We start from the raw sequence: 6273 nt of genomic DNA, 5'->3' as shown, positions 1-6273 counted from the left end.
GTATACCTGTATCCTCCCTTCCCCACCACCACTCCCCTGTACAAACCAAGCCAGGTGGATTAGCCTGCCGCCACTCCAATCCTGCAGATTATCTCCAGGGAATTGTATTCAACCAGTGGCAATAATTACAAGGAAAATCATTATTAGAGACATTACTCCACAGAAAGAGTACAGGAGTGGTTCAGAGCTTTAGACATCAACCTGACAGGCAATGATTTTCAACATCTCAATGACTTGGCTTCACTTCATTCAAAAGCCATCAGGTAGACCTGCCAATTGAGTAATCCTCAGTGTAGGGGTTATATTTCGGCCTGAGACAGGTGTAGAATTTGAACTCCGCTCCAAGTAGATCCATTGAGCGGAGACAGGAGTTCCAGTTTCTGAATGAGCAAGACAAAAGCTCCCGGCTCTGAACAATGAGTTTGATCCAGCAGTTGCTCTTGGCAGGGCGAGTCGGCCTAACAACCTGTTCCAAGGTGTGGCAGCTGTGGCTCAATTGGTAGCTTTTCCACCTGAAGATTGAGGGTACAATTCCCACTCCTGAAACTCAAACATAAAAATCTAGGCCAACACTCCCAGTGCAGTAGATGGAACACTGCACTCAAGGGGTTCCATCTTTCACACGAGACAAGAAACTGAGGTTCCAACTGCCCTCGAAGGTGGATGTAAAAGATCTCATTACACTTTTCAAAGGGCAACTAGGGACTTAGCCCCAGGGCCCTGGACAATATTTATATCTCAACCGCATTGCTCTTTGTGGGAACTTGCTGTGCACAAATTGGCTGTTGCATTGCCTACAACAGTGACTACGTTACATCTAATGAAGTATTTTTTGTAAAGTACTTTGAAATGTCCTGAGGCTGTCTGAGGCGGCATATAGATGTAAGCTTTCTTTTAAAGGATTTTGCAATGGAAACAACTCAGAGCAAAGGTCTGCCAGGTGGAAAGAAATGGGCTACCTCATGTACTGCTAGCCATGGAAGAGAAGATCACAGCGGGTAAATGTAGCTCAACAGAACAAAAGAAAGATTAAGTCGGTGAACATCCATCTCCTCATCCTAACACCATAAACTGCATCTACATTAAACAAGGTGACTAGTTCAAAGAACATGAACTGAAGCCCTGCCTATTAATACACACTCATGTTACCCCTCGGTTTACATTGATGCATTTCATTCTTTTAAATGTCCAGTATGCTCATGAGCCTACTGGATGGGAAGGTTATAATCACGGTCTTGTGCAGTTAGCAATGCAGCAGTGTACCACAATTGGGCTCCTGCTCCACTGAGCTCAGTCAGATGCGCATATGTAGGGGTGGACTGAATCAGGCTTAAATGTGATACCCCTGAGGTCAAATAGCCAGCCCACCTACCCTCCACACACAAAAAATGTTGCCTCAGATCACACAGGAAGAAAGAACACAAGTTTGAATACTACAGGACTCCAGCTTTTGCAGAACCAAAACCTCAGTAGGAACCTGCAGTAGAGGGGGGTGGGGGTTGTATTTAAAAAAATTAAAAACAAATGTTCACATTCACTGCCATCTGACACATCTTCCCTACCCCATCCCATTTAGCATTCCGATGGGACTGTTCCTTCTGTGACATCCTGGTTCAATCTTCCATCAACCACTCCCTTTCCCACAGCACCTTCCCATGCAAGCTCAGGAGATGTAACACCTGCCCTTTTACCTTTGCCGTTTCCATTGCTCCAGGCCCCAAACGCTCCTTTCGGGAAAAACAGCAATTTACTTGTATTTATTTCAATTCGGTATGCTGTATTTGTTGCATACAATGCAGTCTCCTCACCCTGGGCGAGATCAAACGCATTGGGTGATCGCTTTGCTGAACACTTCTGTTCAGCCCCCAAGTGTGACCCTGAGCTTCCAGTCGTTTGTCATCTTAATTCTATATCATCAGTTCCTACATTGTTTCAACAAAGCTCAAGGAAGAGGATCTCTTCTTTCAATCCAGCACTTTACAGCCTGCCAGACTTAACGCTGAGTTCAATAATTCCAGGTCATGATCAGTGTTCCCATTTTTTTCAGATAGCAGGTGCTGGTAATGATTTTGCTTTTTGACTTCAAGACTTATCTTTTGTTTCTTTACTTATTACCACCTCCTTTTACCTTGCAACATATTGTCTTTTGTTATTTAAATCACTTTTGTTTTTCCTCCTCTACCTTTCTCTGCCTCTGCACTTGCTTAAAATCGGTTACATCTGAAACATTTTTTGGTTCGGGGAATGGTCACAGGTCTGTAACATTAACAGTTTCTCTCTCCACAGACGCTGCCCTATTCAACCAAGTATTTCCAGTATTTTCTTTTTACTTAGTATCACGTCACCACTTATCCTCTGCACAAGACCCTTTCCTCCCAATTACAGACCTCACCACTCTTCTCACTGCAGCTCAGATGCATCTCTACCCATTGTATAAGAGACCGTGCCTCTATATGAGGAATAGGATTCAGACCATCCCCGATTTATCACAAACACAATCACTACAGCCAGAGGAGAGAGAACTCTTAGATTCAAGCCTAGTTCAGGTTGATGGAATCTAAGTCCCATGGGTGAAATCACAATGATTGACTGACCAACTTTCCTTCAGGACTTACTACTAGAAAGACAAAGGGATATCATTTATCTTAAATACTCAAAATCTTAGTTTCTTTCACTGCCCTTCCTGTTTAAGAAAAGTCTTAATATTGCTGAAGAGCCAGCTTATACCTCGCTATCGTAATAGAAATTAAAGCAGGTAAGCGAAATTGCTGTCATAAGGAAGTGCCAAGTGAATTGCCTGATGTTGATCTGAAGGAAGAAGACTCCCTTTACCAGTTCAGTGACTCATGAGCGAGTCTGGTGTATGAAGTGCCCTGGAAGGGGGGTATATGAAGTGCCCTTACAGAGGCTCTCCCCTTGGCGCAGCCCTAATTTAGCTTCTTCTCTCTCCCAAAGGGATTCACACATTGGGGGAGGAGGATTTCCCAACTGTCCTACTTCAACATAGATTGGGGAGAGTATTGCAGCCTTCAATGAGTCTTGCGAGTGAGTCAATGGAGTTCGAAACTAATGTTGCAAGGCCCAGGCCCAGCCAGGAGCTGCAAGGTCACATTAGGAAGCTTCTTAAAAGTCTTTAGCCAGAGCGGTGAGAATGTGAACTTTGCTCCGACATGAAGCAGTTGATGTAAATAGCATAGGTGCAATTAAGGGTAAGCTGGATAAGTACATGAAATACAAAGGAACAGACAGGTATGCTGATAGGTTAGAGGAGGCTTGTGCAGAGCAAAAGCACTAGCACAGACAAGTTGGGCTGAATGGCCTGTTTCTGTGCTGAAAATTCTATGAAAGCTGTTGCTACCTGAACTTTCATTATAAAAACAGCCAAACACATTTATTAGCATTCATTTTTTTTAATTGTTCTCGAAATGGTTACAACACCAGACGGAACAGCACTTGCACACCCTCATTGCCCCCCTGCACTACCGCGCACCCCCCCCACCCCACCCCCACCCCCCTCTCCAGGGACTCCCATCCCTCCCACCCAGCTCAACAGTGCTGTCCTAGTACGTTTCTGTAAACAGCCACTGTCCACCCACCCCTGCACTCGCTTTTTTTATTCTGACCTGTTATTCAGTCTCAGTCAAAATCTTCACAACCAATGGACATGAAACGCTTCCACCCCCTCCTTACTAAAGGTCAGGCTCAGATCCACAACTCCATGTCCCAGAGATCCATGGCTCCGTTTTAGGAATTCTGGATTTTTTTTTTGTATTTTTTTATTAATGCTCTTTCCTAAATGTTTTTTTTAAAGTTGTGACACAGCTGAGGTTACAAAGCCCATTCTGTCCTTTGTCCATTAATCATGAACACTAAATATGATTTTCATTTTAAAAATCAAGAAAGTCTCTTGTGCTATGCACAATAATCTCCCCTCCCCCATTCTACCCTCCCCCCACCCCAAAAATAAACAAAACAAACTCCTCCCTGAAGGAATTCTGGCTGATTTAAAAGCTGGTTTATTCCAGATCCTCCTTTTACATACAAGCTTGAGGCAACTGAATTTCTGCCACCAGTCATTTTGGTAGCTGTTCTTTCATGCTGTCGATCCCCCGTTGAAGCCATCTTGATGCTGGGAGGGGGACAAAAATCTGGACCTCCCCCATCCCTTGCATGCCCTGATGCACAATGCCAGGGAAGCTGCACCCATGTGGCGTTATGCAGTAGGGCGTTTGGCACTTCTCTCCCAGGCTACAGACCTCTGCTTGTGATTGTTTGCCCCATTTGCTCTCGCTGGGACCCGGCCATGGCATTTTGGGTTTTATTTTGATTTGCATTTCTGGTCTTTTTTTTTGAGACACAGTCCTCTGTGGAAAGAATAAGCAACAATTTTAGAAGAGCTTACAAAATAATTTTTAAAAATACATTGAATAGAATTGAATAAAAATACATGAACTCTGAAGGCACAGTGTTAGTTTTCACATGTATGTTGATGACACCCTCACCACCACCTCTCTTTAACTCCTCCACTGTTGCTAAATTATCAGACTGCTTACCCAACATAAAGTACTGGATGAACAGAAATTTCTTCCAATCAAACACTGGGAAGACATAAGCCATTGTTTTCTGTCCCGTTACCAACTCCGTTCCCTAGCTACCAACTCCATCCCTCACACTGGCAACTGTGAGGCTAAACCAGGCTGGTCACAATCTTGGTGTCATATTTGACCCCAAGATGAACTGCTCACCACATACCCACACCATCACTGAGACCACCCATTTCCACCCCCATAACAATCAGCTGACTTTTTCCCTGCCTCAGCTCATCTGCTGCTGAAACCCTCATTCATGTCTTTGTATCTTTAATCTTGACAATTCCAACAAAGTCCTGACCAGCCTCTCACATTCTACCCTTTGTAAACTTGAGATCACCAAAACTCTGCTACCAATGTCCTTACTCGCACCAAGTCCCCTTCACTGATCAGCCCTATGCACACTGATCTACTACTTTGACTCAGTTGACCAACATTTTGATTTTAAAATGTTCATCCTTTTCAAATCCCTTATCTCTATAATCTCCTCCAGCCCTATAATCCTACGATTTCTACGGTCATCTAATTCTCGAGCATCCCCAATCTTAAATGCTCCACCACTGGCGGCTGTGCTTTCAGCTGCTCAGGTTCTAAGCTCTGAAATTCCCTCCCTAAACCTCCCTGCCTCTCTTTCCTCCATTAAAATGTATCTTAAAGCCTACATCTTTGACCATCAGCCCTAACATTGCCTTATGTGTCTTGGTGTCAAACTTTGCCTTATAATGTTCCTTTAAACCGCCATAGGACAATTTTATTATGTTAAAGGCGCAATGTAAATACAAGTTGTTATAGAAACTTAATTGAAGCTGGGTGGGAAAATGGATCAGGGATCGACCTCCCACAGCCCAGGGATCTAAATCCCAGTCCAGCATGAAAGTCCCTTCTGTCTGTTCCACTAAGCTTTGTGAGAGACATTTTTAACAGTCCCAAACTGTTTACCAGTCTCTTTGATCCACAGCAATAGTATTTGCAAATCACTCCCTACAGGGAAAGAGACATCTTATAACACCAGAATACAGAGGAAAAGGAACTGGAAGTTACCAAACTTAGGGAGAAAGGAGAGGACTAGCTATTGGTGGGGGGTAGTAGGAATGGAAAGGCAGTTGAGAGAGGAGGGTTAGGGAGAGGGGGGAGTTTGGGAGAGGGAGGGAGTGTAGGGGTCACACTGGTGAGGGAGAAGTGATTACCAGCAGTGAGGTAGGTTTCAGGTGGCAAAATGTTGAAATATTTCTTCCAAAGTCATGGAATGGGTGGGCCCCCTCCCAGCCAATGAACATTTTGAAGGGTGGCACTGGAGGAGACAAGGGGAGATTCTTCGGTGAGAGCACAGGAAGATGGGTGATAAATACACCACTGCTCATACTTAGGATGACTGCTGTGTGAAATGGGAAAACTGGTACTCCTTTAAGGTTAGAACAGATGAAGTGAGAGCTTTAGACAGTAGCTTACCCGGAAACGCTTGATGCTGAAACTAGGTATAAAATTTTGACACTGAATTCCTCTCTAGGTTAGTGGACCGTCTCAGCTGGCAGCTTCAGAGTGACACTGCAGGCAGCTGGGGAGAAAGTCTCTAGACCACTATTGAAGGTTGAGTCATGAGGAGAGGTGCCTCAGAATAAAGGCTCTGAAACTGCCCCAATGGCTCAGTGAGAGACTGGAGGGTTCCCCAGTTCCGGCTGTCTCT

General features: G+C 44.4%; 1 protein-coding gene across 1 annotated transcript in view; it reads right to left on the bottom strand.

The window, feature by feature from the left end:
• Positions 1-4003: 4003 nt before the first annotated feature.
• Positions 4004-6273, bottom strand: part of tnpo3 (transportin 3) — a 60672-nt gene continuing 58402 nt past the window's right edge. Inside the window, exon 23 of the mRNA XM_078553131.1 lies at positions 4004-4364. The gene's annotated coding sequence lies outside the window, so the exon portion shown is untranslated. The remainder of the gene's footprint in view (positions 4365-6273) is intronic.

This window comes from Cetorhinus maximus, chromosome 12, assembly GCF_964194155.1.
Source record: "Cetorhinus maximus chromosome 12, sCetMax3.hap1.1, whole genome shotgun sequence".
Lineage (NCBI taxonomy): Eukaryota > Metazoa > Chordata > Chondrichthyes > Lamniformes > Cetorhinidae > Cetorhinus > Cetorhinus maximus.
This window is presented reverse-complemented; position numbering and strand designations above follow the sequence as displayed.